This window comes from Arachis hypogaea, chromosome 1 (assembly GCF_003086295.3).
Source record: "Arachis hypogaea cultivar Tifrunner chromosome 1, arahy.Tifrunner.gnm2.J5K5, whole genome shotgun sequence".
Classification (NCBI taxonomy): Eukaryota; Viridiplantae; Streptophyta; class Magnoliopsida; order Fabales; family Fabaceae; genus Arachis; species Arachis hypogaea.
Genome location: NC_092036.1, coordinates 41,793,518 through 41,808,369, shown reverse-complemented (window position 1 = coordinate 41,808,369; position 14,852 = coordinate 41,793,518). Strand labels below are relative to the sequence as shown.

General features: G+C 39.4%; 1 non-coding gene and 1 pseudogene across 1 annotated transcript; one reads left to right on the top strand and one right to left on the bottom strand.

The window, feature by feature from the left end:
• Nucleotides 1–5,919: 5,919 nt before the first annotated feature.
• LOC112711619 (small nucleolar RNA R71) lies at nucleotides 5,920–6,027 on the top strand. The gene has a single exon (XR_003157557.1). It is a non-coding gene; the product is annotated as a small nucleolar RNA R71 (small nucleolar RNA).
• An 8,510-nt stretch (nucleotides 6,028–14,537) lies between these two features.
• On the bottom strand, nucleotides 14,538–14,639 carry LOC112714763 (small nucleolar RNA R71; annotated as a pseudogene).
• Between the last annotated feature and the right edge of the window lie 213 nt (nucleotides 14,640–14,852).

The following is a 14,852-nucleotide window of genomic DNA, read 5'->3' as shown; positions in this document are numbered from 1 at the left end:
GGCTACAGTCCCGTCCTCTCAGTGAAAATGTTCAACACGCTCTGTCACAGCACGGCTATTCATCTGTCGGTTCTCGATCATGTCGGAATAGAATCCAATGATTCTTTTGCGTCTGTCACTAACGCCCCACAATCGCGAGTTTGAAGCTTGTCACAGTTAGTCAATCCCTGAATCCTACTCAGAATACCACAGACAAGGTTTAGACCTTCCGGATTCTCAAGAATGGCCGCCAATGGATTCTAGCTTATACCACGAAGATTCTGATTAAGGAATCCAAGAGATATCCACTCAATCTAAGGTAGAACGGAGGTGGTTGTCAGGCACACGTTCATAGGTGAGAATGATGATGAGTGTCACGGATCATCACATTCATCAAGTTGAAGAACAAGTGATATCTTAGAACAAGAATAGGCTGAATTGAATAGAAGAACAATAGTAATTGCATTAATACTCGAGGTACAACAGAGCTCCACACCTTAATCTATGGTGTGTAGAAACTCTACCGTTGAAAATACATAAGAACAAGGTCTAGGCATGGCTGAGAGGCCAGCCCCCATGATCTAAGAACTAGACATCCAAAGATAGAAATACAATAGCAAAAGGTCCTATTTATAGAGAACTAGTAGCTTAGGGTTTACAAATATGAGTAAATGACGTAAAAATCCACTTTCGGGCCCACTTGATGTGTGCTTGGGCTGAGCATTGAAGCTTCTATGTGTAGAGACTTTTCTTGGAGTTGAACGCCAGCTTTTGTGCCAGTTTGGGCATTTAACTCCCACTTCTGTGCCATTTCTGGCGTTAAACGCCAGGCAGTCTTGAGCTGATTTGGAACACCGGTTTGGGCTATCAAATCTCGGGCAAAGTATGGACTATTATATATTGCTGGAAATCCCAGGATGTCTACTTTATAACGCAATTGAGAGCGCACCAATTGGGCTTCTGTAGCTCCAGAAAATCCACTTCGAGTGCAGGGAGGTCAGAATCCAACAGCATCTGCAGTCCTTTTTCAGCCTCTGAATCAGATTTTTGCTCAGGTCCCTCAATTTCAGCCAGAAAATAGATGAAATCATAGAAAAACACACAAACTCATAGTAAAGTCCAGAAAAGTGAATTTTAAATAAAAACTAATAAAAATATAATAAAAACTAACTAAAACATACTAAAAACATACTAAAAACAATGCCAAAAAGCGTATAAATTATCCGCTCATCACAACACCAAACTTAAATTGTTGCTTGTCCCCAAGCAACTGAAAATCAAATAGGATAAAAAGAAGAGAATATACTATAGACTCCAAATTATCAATGAAATTTAGCTCCAATTAGATGAGCGGGACTAGTAGCTTTTTGCCTCTGAACAGTTTTGGCATCTCACTTTATCCTTTGAAGTTCAGAATGATTGGCATTTATAGGAACTCAGAATTCAGATAGTGTTATTGATTATCCTAGTTAAGTATGTTGATTCCTGAACACAGCTACTTTATGAGTCTTGGCCGTGTCCCAAAGCACTCTATTTTCCAGTATTACCTACCGGATACATTTATGCCACAGACACATAACTGGGTGAACCTTTTCAGATTGTGACTCAGCTTTGCTAGAGTCCCCAATTAGAGGTGTCCAAGATTCTTAAGCACACTCTTTTTGATTTGGATCATGACTTTAACTGCTCAGTCTCAAGTTTTCACTTGACACCTTCATGCCACAAGCACATGGTTTGGGACAGCTTGGTTTAGCCGCTTAGGCCAGGATTTTATTCCTGTGGGCCCTCCTATCCATTGATGCTCAAAGCCTTGGATCCTTCTTATTTTTACCCTTGCCTTTTGGTTTAAAGGGCTATTGGCTTTTTTTTTTGAATTCACTACTTTTTCTTGCTTCAAGAATTATTTTTATGATTTTTCAGATCCTCAGTAACATTTCTCCTATTTCATCATTCTTTCAAGAGCCAACAATTTTAACATTCTTGAACAAAAAATTCAAAAGACATATGCACTGTTGAAGCATACATTCAGAAAACAAAAAGTATTGTCACCACATCAAAATAATTAAGCTAGTTTTAAGGATGACTTCGAAATCATGTACCTCTTGTTCTTTTGTAATGAAAACATTTTTCATTTAAGAAAGGTGATGGATTCATAGGACATTCATAACTTTAAGGCATAGACACTAAGACACTAATGATCAGAAGACACAAACATAAATAAAACATAAAGAATAAAAATTCGAAAAACAGAAAAATAAAGAACAAAGAGATTAAAGAACGGGTCCACCTTAGTGATGGCGGCTTGTTCTTCCTCTTGAAGATCTTATGGAGTGCTTGAGATCCTCAATGTCTCTTCCTTGCCTTTGTTGCTCCTCTCTCATGACTCTTTGGTCTTCTCTAATTTCATGGAGGAGGATGGAATGTTCTTGGTGCTCCACCCTTAGTTGTCCCATGTTGGAACTCAATTCTCCTAGGGAGGTGTTAATTTGCTCCCAATAGTTTTGTGGAGGAAAGTGCATACCTTGAGGCATCTTAGGGATTTCATGATAAGGAATTTCCTCATGTCCATGAGTGGGATCTCTTGTTTGCTCCATCCTCTTCTTAGTGATGGGCTTGTCCACATCAATGAGGATGTCTCCCTCTATGTTAATTCAAACTGAATTACAGAGGTAACAAATGAGATGAGGGAAGGCTAACCTTGCCAAGGTAGAGGACTTGTCCGCCACCTTATAAAGTTCTTGGGATATAACCTCATGAACTTCTACTTCCTCTCCAATCATGATGCTATGAATCATGATAGCCCGGTCTATAGTAGCTTCACACTGGTTGCTAGTGGGAATGATTGAGCGTTGGATAAACTCCAACCATCCCCTAGCCACGGGCTTGAGGTCATGCCTTCTCAGTTGAACCAGCTTCCCTCTTGAATCTCTCTTCCATTGAGCGCCCTCTTCACAAATGTCTATGAGGACTTGCTTTAACCTTTGATCAAAGTTGACCCTTCTAGTGTAGGGGTGTTCATCTCCTTGCATCATGGGCAAGTTGAATGCCAACCTTACATTTTCCGGACTAAAATCTAAGCATTTCCCCCGAACCATTGTAAACCAATTCTTTGGGTCCGGGTTCACACTTTGATCATGGTTCTTGGTGATCCATGCATTGGCATAGAACTCTTGAACCATTAAGATTACGACTTGTTGAATGGGGTTGGTAAGAACTTCCCAACCTCTTCTTTGGATCTCATGTTGGATCTCTGGATATTCACTCTTTTTGAGTTTGAAAGGGACCTCGGGGATCACCTTCTTCATGGCCGCAACTTCATAGAAGTGGTCTTGATGCACCCTTGAGATGAATCTCTCCATCTTCCATGACTCGGAGGTGGAAGCTTTTGCCTTCCCTTTCCTCTTTCTAGAGGTTTCTCTGGCCTTAGGTGCCATAAATGGTTATGGAAAAACAAAAAGCTTTAGCTTTTACCACACCAAACTTAGAAGGTTTGCTCATCCTCGAGCAAAAGAAGAAAGAAGGGAGTAGAAGAAGAAGAAAATTGAGGAGATAGAGGGGGCTTTGAGGTTCGGCCATGGGGGAGAAGTAGTGTTTAGGTTGTGTGAAAATGAAAGAGTGAAGATGGGTTTATATAGGGGTGGAGAGAGGGGTAGGGTTCGGCCATTATGGGTGGGTTTGGGAGGAAAAGTGGTTTGAATTGAATGGTGAGGTAGGTGGGGTTTTATGAAGGATGGATGTGAGTGGTGAAGAGAATGCTGGGATTTGATAGGTGAGGGGTTTTTTGGGGAAGAGGTATTGAGGTGATTGGTGAATGGGTGAAGAAGAGAGAGAGTGGTGGGGTAGGTGGGGATCCTGTGGGGTCCACAGATCCTGAGGTGTCAAGGATAGCTCATCCCTGCACCAAGTGGCATGTAAAAACGCCCCTTCTGCTAACCCTGGCGTTAAACGCTGGACTGCTGCCCTTTTTTGGTGTTTAACGCCAGCTTCTTGCCCCTTTCTGGCGTTAAACGCCAGTCTGGTGCCCCTTTCTGGCGTTAAAACGCCAGCAAGCTTTTCCTCCAGGGTGTGCTGTTTTTCTTTCTGTTTTTCATTCTATTTTTGCTTTTTCAATTGTTTTTGTGACTTCACATGATCATCATCCTATAGAAAACATAAAATAATAATGAAAAATAGATAAATATAACATTGGGTTGCCTCCCAACAAGCGCTTCTTTAATGTCAGTAGCTTGACAGTGGGCTCTCATGGAGCCTCACAGATACTCAGAGCAATGTTGGAACCTCCCAACACCAAACTTAGAGTTTGATTGTGGGGGTTCAACACCAAACTTAGAATTTGGTTTTGGCCTCCCAACACCAAACTTAGAGTTTGACTGTGGGGGCTCTGTTTGACTCTGTTTTGAGAGAAGTTCTTCATGCTTCCTCTCTATGGTTACAGAGGGATATCCTTCAGCCTTAAACACAACGGATTCTTCATTCACTTGAATGATCAATTCTCCTCTGTCAACATCAATCACAGCCTTTGCTGTGGTTAGGAAGGGTCTGCCAAGGATGATGGATTCATCCATGCACTTCCCAGTCTCTAGGACTATAAAATCAGCAGGGATGTAATGGTCTTCAATTTTTACCAGAACATCCTCTACAAGTCCATAAGCTTGTTTTCTTGAATTGTCTGCCATCTCTAGTGAGATTCTTTCGGCTTTACACCTCAAAGATCCCTAGCTTCTCCATTACAGAGAGAGGCATGAGGTTTATGCTTGACCCTAGGTCACACAAAGCCTTCTTGAAGGTCATGGTGCCTACTGTACAAGGTATTGAGAACTTCCCAGGGTCCTGTATCTTTTGAGGTAATCTCTGCCTAGTCAAGTCATCTAGTTCTTTGGTGAGCAAAAGGGGTTCGTCCTCCCAAGTCTCATTACCAAATAACTTGTCATTTAGCTTCATGATTGCTCCAAGATACTTAGCAACTTGCTCTTCAGTGACATCTTCGTCCTCTTCAGGGGAAGAATACTCATTAGAGCTCATGAATGGCAGAAGTAAATCCAATGGAATCTCTATGGTCTCAGTGTGAGCCTCAGATTCCCATGGTTCCTCATTAGGGAACTCATTGGAGGCCAGTGGACGTCCATTGAGGTCTTCCTCAGTGGCAATCACTGCCTCTTCCTCCTTTCCAAATTCGGCCATGTTGATGGCCTTGCACTCTCCTTTTGGATTCTCTTCTGTATTTCTTGGAAGAGTACTATGAGGGAGTTCAGTAACTTTCTTACTCAGCTGACCCACTTGTGCCTCCAAGTTTCTAATAGAGGACCTTGTTTCAGTCATGAAACTTTGAGTGGTTTTGATTAGATCAGAGACCATGGTTGCTAAGTCAGAGTGGCTCTGCTTAGAATTCTCTGTCTGTTGCTGAGAAGATGATGGAAAAGGCTTGCCATTGCTAAACCTGTTTCTTCCACCATTATTGTTATTGAAACCTTGTTGAGGTCTCTGTTGATCCTTCCATGAGAGATTTGGATGATTTCTCCATGAAGGATTATAGGTGTTTCCATAGGGTTTTCCCATGTAATTCACCTCTTCCATTGATGGATTCTCAGGATCATAAGCTTCTTCTTCAGATAAAGTGTCCTTAGTACTGCCTGGTGCAGCTTGCATTCCAGACAGACTTTGAGAAATCATATTGACTTGCTGCGTTAATATTTTATTCTGAGCCAATATGGCATTCAGAGTATCAATCTCAAGAACTCCTTTCTTCTGATTTGTCCCATTATTCATAGGATTCCTTTCAGAAGTGTACATGAATTGGTAATTTGCAACCATTTCAATGAGTTCTTGAGCTTCTGCAGGTGTCTTCTTCAGATGAAGAGATCCTCCAGCAGAGTTGTCCAATGACATCTTGGACAATTCAAACAGACCATCATAGAAGATACCTATGATGCTCCATTCAGAAAGCATGTCAGAAGGACATTTTCTGATCAATTGTTTGTATCTTTCCCAAGCTTCATAGAAGGATTCACCTTCCTTCTGTCTGAAGGTTTGGATTTCCACTCTAAGCTTACTCAATTTTTGAGGTGGAAAGAACTTTGCCAAGAAGGCATTGACTAGCTTTTCCCAAGAGTTCAGGCTTTCTTTAGGTTGTGAGTCCAACCATATCTTAGCTCTGTCTCTTACAGCAAAAGAGAATAGCATAAGTCTGTAGACCTCAGGGTCAACCCCATTGGTCTTGATTGTGTCACAGATTTGCAAGAATTCAGCTAAAAACTGATGAGATCTTCCAATGGAAGTCCATGGAACTTGCAATTCTATTGCATTAGAGAAACTAATTGAGGCTTAAGCTCAAAGTTGTTTGCTCCAATGGCAGGGATAGAGATGCTTCTCCCATAGAAGTCGGGAGTAGGTGCAGTAAAGTCACCCAACACCTTCCTTGCATTGTTGGCATTGTTGTTGTTTTCGGCTGCCATGTCTTCTTCTTGTTTGAAGATTTCTGTTAGGTCCTCTACAGAGAGTAGTGCTTTAGCTTCTCTTAGCTTTCACTTCAAGGTCCTTTCAGGTTCAGGGTCAGACTCAACAAGAATACTTTTGTCCTTCCTCCTGCTCATATGAAAGAGAATAGAACAAGAAAATATGGAATCCTCTATGTCACAGTATAGAGATTCCTTGAAATGTCAGAGGAAAAGAAGAATAGAAGGAGGAGGTAGAAGAAGAAGAATTCGAACTTATCAAGAGAGATAGAGTTCGAATTGTTGATAGTGAAGGAGTGTTAGTCCTTAAATAGAAGGATGTGAGAAGAGGGGAAGAATTTTCGAAAATAAATTAAAAGATTTTGAAGAAATTTTGAAAAATTGAAGAATGAATTTCGAAAATTAAAGTTGGGAAAGAAATAAAGTGATTTTTGAAAAAGATTTTGAAATTAGAAATAAAAAAGATTGAAAATTATTTGGAAAAAAAAGTGATTAAGAAGATATGATTGAAGAGTTATGGTTTTAAAAAGACATGATTGAAAAGATATAATTGAGAAACAATTTAAAAAGATTTGATTTTTAAAATTAATGACTTGGCTAACAAGAAATTTAAAGGATATGATTCAAACATTAAACCTTTCTTAACAGAAAAGGCAACATACTTGAAATGTTGAATCAAATCATTAATTGTAGGCAAGTATTTTTGAGAATGGAAAGAAATTGATTTTGAAAATATATGATTGAAAATATATGGTTTGAAAAAGATTTGACTTTGAAAAATTATGAAAACATGAAAAAAAATTTGAATTAAAAACAAAATCTTCTCTCTTGTATCATCCTGGCGAAATGCCTAGAATGGTATCAATTTTGGCGTTTAACGCCCAAAATGCTACCCTTTTGGGCGTTAAACGCCTAGCCAGGTTCCCTGGCTGGCATTTAAACGCCAGTTTTCCTTCTTCACTGGGCGTTTTGAACACCTAGCTTTTTCTGTGTAATTCCTCTGTTGCATGTTCTGAATCTTCAATTCTCTGTATTATTGACTTGAAAAGACACAAATTAAAATTTTTTTTAATTTTTAATGATGAGGAATAATCAAAATGAAACTAAAATCAAATAAACAATGCATGCAAGACACCAAACTTAGAAGTTTGTATACTATTGACACTAACAAATTGAGAATGCATATGAGAAACAACAAAACACTCAAGACAAGAGAATTTAAAGATCAGAGCAAGGAAATTATCAAGAACAACTTGAAGATCAATGAAGAACATAATGCATGTAATTTTCGAAAATTAGAAGAATAAAGATATGCAATTGACACCAAACTTAAAATTAGACACCAGACTCAAACAAGAAACATAAAATATTTTTGATTTCTATGATTTTATAAATTTTTTTTTGTGATTTTTCGACAATTATATGGAAAATAAAATAAAGAGATTCAAAATTTTTAATAAGAATTCCAGGAATCATGCAATGTTAGTCTAAAGCTTTAGTCTAAAGAGATTAGACATGGCTAGCCAAGCTTCAGCAGGACATTACATTCAACAGCTAAATTGATGAGAATCAATAAGCTTTTGTGATGATAAGAACATCACCTTGAAACTCTAGAATTCATTCTTAAGAACTCTGAAGAACAAAATAAAATAAAATAACCTAATCTAAGCAACAAGATGAACCATCAGTTGTCAAAACTCGAACAATCCCCGACAACGGCGCCAAAAACTTGGTGCACGAAATTATGATCATCAATGGCGCCATCAACATGGTACGCTTAATTGCAATCTCAACTCTTTATCACAACTTCGCACAACTAACCAGCAAGTGCACTGGGTCGTCCAAGTAATAAACCTTACGCGAGTAAGGGTCGATCCCACGGAGATTGTTGGTATGAAGCAAGCTATGGTCATCTTGTAAATCTCAGTCAGGCGGATTCAAATGGTTATGGAAGATTGATAATTAAAAGATGAATAAAACATAAAATAAAGATAGAGATACTTATGTAATTCATTGGTGAGAATTTCAGATAAGCGTGTGGAGATGCTTTGTCCCTTCCGTCTCTCTGCTTTCCTACTGTCTTCATCCAATCCTTCTTACTCCTTTCCATTGCAAGCTGTATGTTGGGCATCACCGTTGTCAATGGCTACAGTCCCGTCCTCTCAGTGAAAATGTTCAACACGCTCTGTCACAGCACGGCTATTCATCTGTCGGTTATCGATCATGTCGGAATAGAATCCAATGATTCTTTTGCGTCTGTCACTAACGCCCCACAATCGCGAGTTTGAAGCTTGTCACAGTTAGTCAATCCCTGAATCGTACTCAGAATACCACAGACAAGGTTTAGACCTTCCGGATTCTCAAGAATGGCCGCCAATGGATTCTAGCTTATACCACGAAGATTCTGATTAAGGAATCCAAGAGATATCCACTCAAGCCTTGTTTGCATGTAGAACGGAAGTGGTTGTCAGGCACGCGTTCATAAGTGAGAATGATGATGAGCGTCACATAATCATCACATTCATCAAGTTCTTGGGTGCGAATGAATATCTTAGAACAAGAATAAGCTGAATTGAATGGAAAATTGTAGTAATTGCATTGATACTCGAGGTACAGCAAAGCTCTACACCTTAATCTATGGTATGTAGAAACTCCACCGTTGAAAATACATAAGAACAAGGTCTAGGCATGGCCGAGAGTCCAGCCCCCATGATCTAAGAACTAGACGTCCAAAGATGATCCGAAGATCTAAAGTGATCCAAAGATGAAAATACAATAGCAAAAGTTCCTATTTATAGAGAACTAGTAGCTTAGGGTTTACAAAAATGAGTAAATGACGTAAAAATCCACTTTCGGGCCCACTTGGTGTGTTCTTGGGCTGAGCATTGAAGATTTCATGTGTAGAGACTTTTCTTGGAGTTAAACGCCAGCTTTTGTGCCAGTTTGGGCGTTTAACTCCCACTTTTGTGCCAGTTCCGGCGTTAAACGCCGGGAATTCTGAAGCTGATTTGGAACGCCGGTTTGGGCCATCAAATCTTGGGCAAAGTATGAACTATTATATATTGCTGGAAAGCCCTGGATGTCTAATTTCCAACGCAATTGAGAGCGCGCCAAGTGGTCTTCTGTAGCTCCAAAAAATCTACTTCGAGTGCAGGGAGGTCAGAATCCAACAGCATCTGCAGTCCTTTTCAGCCTCTGAATCAGATTTTTGCTCAGGTCCCTCAATTTCAGCCAGAAAATACCTGAAATCACAGAAAAACACACAAACTCATAATAAAGTCCAGAAAAGTGAATTTTAAATAAAAACTAATAAAAATATAACAAAAACTAACTAAAACATACTAAAAACATACTAAATACAATGCCAAAATGCGTATAAATTATCCGCTCATCAGCAAGCTATGGTCAACTTGTAAATCTGAGTTAGGCAGATTATAATGGTTATAAAGGTTTTCAAAATTAATAATAAATAAAGCATAAAATAAAGATAGAGATACTTATGTAAATCATTGGTAGGAATTTCAGATAAGTGTTTGGAGATGCTTTGTCCCTGTTGAATCTCTGCTTTCCTACTACCTTCCTTCAATCCTTCATACTCCTTTCCATGGCAAGCTGTATGTAGGGCATCACCATTGTCAATGGCTACTTCCCATCCTCTCAGTGAAAATGGTCCAAATGCTCTTGTCACAGCACGGCTAATCATCTATCGGTTCTCGATCATGTCGGAATAGAATCCATTGATTCTTTTGCGTCTGTCACTACGCCCAAAAATCACGAGTTTGAAGCTCGTCACAGTCATTCATGAATCCTACTCGGAATACCATAGACAAGGTTTAGACTTTCCGGATTCTCAAGAATGGCCGCCAATAATTCTAGCTTATACCACAAAGATTCTTGTTAAGGAATCCAGGAGATATTCGCTCGTTCTAAGGTAGAACGGAAGTGGTTGTTAGTCACGCGCTCATAGGTGAGAATGATGATGAGTGTCACGGATCATCACATACATCATGTTGAAGTGCAACGAATATCTTAGAATAAGAATAAGCTGAATTGAATAGAAAATAGTAGTAATTGCATTAATACTCGAGGTACAGCAGAGCTCTATACCTTAATCTATGGTGTGTGCTTGGGCTGAGCTTGAGCTTTAGACGTGCAGAGGCTTCTTTTGGAGTTAAACGCCAAGTTGTAACGTGTTTTTGGCGTTTAACTCTGGCTTGTGACGTGTTTCTGGCGTTTTACTCCAGAATGCAGCATGGAACTGGCGTTGAACGCCAGTTTGCATCATCTAAACTCGAACAAAGTATGGACTGTTATATATTGCTGGAAATCTCTGGATGTCTAATTTCCAACGTCGTTGAGAGCGCACTATTTGGATTTCTGTAGCTCCAGAAAATCCATTTCGAGTGTAGGGAGGTCAGAATCCAACAACATCAGTAGTCCTTTGTTAGCCTGAATAAGATTTTTGCTCAGGTCCCTCAATTTCAGCCAGAAAATACCTGAATTCACAGAAAAACACACAAACTCATTGTAAAGTCCAGAAATGTGAATTTTGCATAAAAACTAATGAAAACATCCCTAAAAGTAGCTAGATCCTACTAAAAACGACCTAAAAACAATGGCAAAAAGCGTATAAATTATCCGCTCATCACAACACCAAACTTAAATTGCTGCTTGTTCCCAAGCAACTGAAAATCAAATAGGATAAAAAGAAGAGAATATACTATAAGTCCCAAAATATCAATGAATATTAGCTCTAACTAGATGAGCAGGACTTGTAGCTTTTTGCTTCTGAACAGTTTTGGCATCTCACTTTATCCCTTGAAGTTTAGAATGATTGGCATCTATAGGAACTCAGAGTTTAGATAGTGTTATTAATTCTCCTAGTTAAGTATGTTGATTCTTGAACACAGCTACTTTTATGAGTCTTGGCCGTGGCCCTAAGCACTTTGTTTTCCAGTATTACCACCGGATACATAAATGCCACAGACACATGACTGGGTGAACCTTTTCAGATTGTGACTCAGTGATGCCAGGGCATCTAGCCCAGTTTCACTGACCATTTCTTTACTGTTTTAAGGTAGTTTCATGCATTTTCTTAGTGAATAAGGCAAGTTTTGAATGAAAATACACTTACACCTTGATTCAAGCAACTATTGTGAATTTCACATGATTTCATGAGGATTTTGCTAGAATTGAATGATAAATTGATGATGCATAATCTCATGACTTTGGCTAGAGCTTTAATGCACTTAATTTTCTTGATTTCAGGACAAAGAAAGCAAGGAAGAACCACGTTAGTACTCACGTTAATCTAGTTAACGTGACCACTAACGTGGAATGGTAAATAGCTTGCAACGTTAAGGAGAAAAGTGATCACCAATAACGCCCGCAAAGCCATCATAAGCCCACGTTAATTGCCACGTTAACTAAGTTAACGTGGTAGTTAACGTGGAGACAAAAAAAAGCTCCAACGTTAGTGGTAAACGTGAACACCACTAACATTCCAAGAATTGGCAATGAGCCACGTTAAGAATCACGTTAACTTAGTTAACGTGAACTCTAACGTGAAAGAGAGGAACAATGCCAACGTTAGTGACACTCACCTTTGTCACTAACGTTGGATCAACTAGCATTGCCCACGTTAGTGGTCACGTTAAGACAACTAACATGAAAGTTAACGTAGAGCTGAGATTGATGAGCCAACGTTAGTGACACTCACCTTTGTCACTAACGTTGGAAGATGGCATTACTACCACGTTAGTGGCCACGTTAACTTAGTTAACGTGAGCTCTAACATGGAGAGTAGGGGCACTTTGAGCATTAGTGACAAAGGTAAGTGTCACTAACGCTCTCGAAGGTGAGGCATAGCCACGTTAAGAGCCACGTTAGTTACACTAACGTGAACTCTATCGTAGGGACAAAGGGCACAACGTTAATGGAAAAGGTGAGTCCCAATAATGCTTGCGAAGGGTTATAAGCCAATGTTATTGGGAAATGTGAGTCCCAATAACGCTAGCGAAGATTTACAAGGCAGCGTTAGTGGTCACGTTAGTGCCACTAACGTTGGAGTTAACGTAGGCTATATGAGGTTGGAACGTTAGTGAAAATTGTGATTGCCACTAACGTTCTCGAACCCACAATGTCACGTAACGTTAACTTCACTAACGCCCATGCCTAATTCATACTTCTCTGCAAGCTGGGCCCACTAAAGATTGGAACTGCTTCAACTCCAGATCCAAAGCCCACATCCAAGACTTGAAGAACTCACTAGAAGATCAAGAGGATTAGTATATATAGGAGTAGTTTTGAACTATAGAGGAGCTTGGCACTTTGGAGAACTACTGTCTGTATATTTACGTTTCTGCACTTTTAGCTGGGATGTATTATTTTCTGCCATTTTTCATTTCTAGAGCTATGAACAACTAAACCCCTTTCATTGGGTTAGGGAGCTCTGTTGTAATTTGATGGATCAATTATAGTTTTCATTCTCTTTTTCTTTATTCTCTTTTGATTTACTAGAAAGCTTTCGATCTTAATTCAATTAGTTAGTTGTCTTGAAAAAGAAACTCTCTATAATTGGATCTCTTTTTAGCCGTGGAAAAGGGATGAGGAGATCATGCTAGAAATGCTTTCTCATGTTGGACCAAATTGGGGTCTGGGCGGATATAGTGACATGTAATCCTCCCAACACTTTGATTTGGAAATACATGTGGTATAATCAGTGACCATACTTCATCTCTTCCCATGAGCAATTAAATCAAGGAATTAGGCAATTGTTCAAGCTTAGAGAGATTGGATTACCAAGGAATTGGAATCTAATCACCTAAGATTGCCAAGGAGATCAATAGATGCATTGATTGAGGAAGAGATGAAAATGAACTTGATCCGGAGAATACAACATCTCCTGAGCCCAATGAATTTCCCATTTCTGATCTTACCCATTCTCTTTATTTTCTGTCATTTATTTTCATGCTCATTATCCCAAATCCCCATTTAAGATTATGCACTTTATTTTCTGCTATTTACTTTTCCGTCATTTAATTTTCTACAATTCTCAAACTACACTCTGTTTAGCTCAACTAGCATACTCTTCCAACTAAAGTTGCTTGACCAATCAATCCCTATGGGATTCGACCTCACTCTATTGTGAGTGTTTACTTGACGATAAATTTGGTATACTTGCCGAAGGAAATTTGTTGAGAGACAAGTTTTCACGCATCAAATTTATGGCGCCGTTGCCAGGGATTGATTTTGTATCAACAATGATTAAGTTGAAAGCTCACTAGATTGGGCATTTTTTCTTTGTTTGTTTACTTTATTCAGTCATTTATTTTCACTTTGTTTAACTTCTTCCTCATCCTCTATACACTCTCTATTTTTCTTTCTTTCTTTGTTATTATCTATAATTCTGCTCACTAACCCACTGCCTGTTTGATAATTTGCATCACTCACACTAACAATCACTCTAACAAGAATAACCTCTTCATTTTATCTCTTGATGCATGTTTTGTTAGTTGTATGACAGGGAGAAGAGGGGGGACCTCAACTTCCTTCGATCCAGAACCTGAGAGAACCCTCTAGAGATTAAGGAGGGAAGCAAGAGGGAATTTAGTTGTTGGTGCTGAGGAAGAGGAAGAGTACTTTGAACCCAACATGGAAGAGAACTTGGAAAATAATCATGAAGAAGAAGCTCACAACCATGCTAGAGAAGGCCCTGCAAACCATGTTGGGCAAGAAAGGAGAGTTCTAGGCTCCTACATCAATCCAAATCTAGGAAACTGTGGAAGTAGCATACAGAAGCCCACCATACATGCCAACATTTTTGAACTAAAACCCCAGCTCATCACCCTTGTTCAGAACAACTGCTTATTTGGAGGAAGTGCTCAAGAAGACCCCAATCAACATCTAACCACCTTCTTGAGAATTTGTGACACTGTGAAGTCTGATGGAGTCCACCCGGATGTCTATAGGCTATTGTTGTTCCCTTTTTCACTCAGGGACAAGGCATCCAAGTGGCTCGAATCCTTTCCAAAGGAGAGCTTAACAAATTGGGAAGATGTGGTGAACAAATTTTTGACAAGATTCTACCCTCCTCAAAGAATTAATAGGCTGAGAGCTGAGGTACAGACTTTCAGGCAACAAGATGGTGAGACTATCTATGAGGCATGGGAGAGGTTCAAGGACTTAACAAGAAGATGCCCACCGGATATGTTCAACAAATGGGTTCAACTTCACATTTTCTATGAAGGTCTTTCCTATGGTCAAAGAAGGCTGTAGATCATTCATCAGGAGGCTCTCTAAACCAGAAAAAAACCATTGAAGAAGCCATAGATGTCATTGAAACAGTAGCTGAGAATGACTACTTCTATGCCTCTGAAAGAAGTAACACTCAAGGAGTAATGGAGCTGAACCATATGGATG